This window comes from Artibeus jamaicensis, unplaced genomic scaffold (assembly GCF_021234435.1).
Source record: "Artibeus jamaicensis isolate MK-2021 breed Jamaican fruit bat unplaced genomic scaffold, CSHL_Jam_final scaffold_461, whole genome shotgun sequence".
NCBI lineage: Eukaryota > Metazoa > Chordata > Mammalia > Chiroptera > Phyllostomidae > Artibeus > Artibeus jamaicensis.
In genome coordinates this window covers 6,214,417-6,216,447 of record NW_026522045.1, presented here as the reverse complement: position 1 = coordinate 6,216,447, position 2,031 = coordinate 6,214,417, and positions in this window count along the sequence as shown.

Sequence of the window (2,031 nt, the reverse complement as noted above, 5' to 3'; positions counted from 1 at the left end):
CATACAGAACATTCAGAGACACACGAAGAGATGCTCAATATCGTTAGCTATCAGAGAGATGCAAATTAAAACCACAATGAGATACCACTTTACACCAGTCAGGATGGCTATCATAAACAAAGCAACAAACAACAAATGTTGGAGAGGTTGTGGGGAAAAGGGATCCTTAGTCCACTGTTGGTGGGATTGCAGACTGGTACAACCATTATGGAAAACAGTATGGAATTTTCTCAGAAAAATAAAAAATCGACCTGCCTTTTGACCCAGCAATTCCACTGCTGGGATTATATCCTAAGAATCCTAAAACATCAATATCAAAGAACCTATGCACCACAATGTTCATAGCAGCACAATTTACAATAGCCAAGAGTTGGAAGCAACCTAGGTGCCCATCAGTAAATGAATGGATCAAAAAATTGTGGTACATATACACAATGGAATTCTATGGAGCAGAGAGAAAGAAAGAGCTACTACCTTTTGCAACAACATGGATGGAACTGGAAAGCATTATGCTGAGTGAAATAGGCCAGGTGCTGAAAGACAAATACCATATGATCTCACCTTTAACAGGAAGCTAAACAACAAAACGAACAAGCCAGCAGAAAAAAAAAAAACCAAAGACACTGAAATAGAGAACAAGGGGACAGTGACCAGAGGGGAGAAGGAAGGGAAGTTAAGGGGGAAAAAGGGGGAGGGATTTGGAGGAACAAATAGGAAGGACACAGGGAGGAGAACTAAGGGGGGGGAAAGGGGAGGGAGGTGGGGAGCAAGGGGTGGGGGAGGCCAGGATGGGAGAAATAGACAAAAAAACTGTACTTGAAAAATAACTAAATAAAATTATTAAATTAAAAAAAATAACTAAAGAAAAAGAAAAAGAAAAATAACTAAATAAAATTAATTAAAAAAATAAAATGTCCTATGCGATTTGCCAAGCATTTGGCCTAAATGGATAAGTCTTTGTACCCTATATCTCCATCAATAAAAAAAAAAACACCACAGGGAGGGTACGACTATGGGTGAGACAACTCTCTAGAGCTGAGGTTACCCCTGAAACCACTGACAGATGAAGGCTATCTACTGATATCAATGCCAGCAGGCTAGGCAACTAGTCCTTTCTTGTAGGGGACATCTAGTCAACACAATTCTGTGTCCATCACACTCTACCTTTTTCTCTAATTGGATCCACTTCTCCACATATGTCCAGGGAGCAAATTCTTTAGGATCCAGGAAGTCTGTATTACTGTAGGAAACTTAGAATATAAAAATTATCAGTCTACAGCACTACACCTGGTCTTGTAGGCACAACTAATAGTCATCTCCTTCTTCCACTAGCCACTCTAGATTCCCCTCATTTTCAGCTCCTAAGTCTGATGGTCTCAGTAGGTAACAAGTGGTATTATCTAAACTCTCATCCCTGATCACCTTAACCTTCACCTGATTGGTTTCTTCTTTATCTTTGTATTTTTTAAATCTCCTTTTTGACAGCTGTCAAAAACAGGCAGGGGTGTGTCACAAAGCACTCAAAGGATTAATTTGAAGCCAAACATTTTTCTCCCTGTCCTCAATCTATAATATCATTCCTACCCTCTCCTGATGAACAAAGTCCATTGTCTCTGCCAGGATGCTGTCTCTGTTTTCTGAAGGATGATTGAAGGGCACAAGTGGGACAAAGTGCAAATGTGGTATTTGTAGCTTATAATTCAATATTCCAGATGTCTAGGAACCATGCACCCACATTTTTCCAACCAGGGAAAATGGAATTATGGCACATGTAGTCAGTCCTACTTACACTCTTTGTTTCTCACATCCATGTATTATTTCTTTTGAGAACCAGAGCCAAGCAAAACTCTTTTACTCATGGTGCATACTGAGTCCTAGAGGATGACTTGCAATGCTACTAAAATATTGCCTCCAAATAGAACGTCACCTAGGCCTTCAGTAGTCTATTCCAATCCTCTATTAGGCACCAGCTTCTGGTTTACAAAATACCATATGATGACTGGATTCTATGTTCATAGGTTCATTTCCACA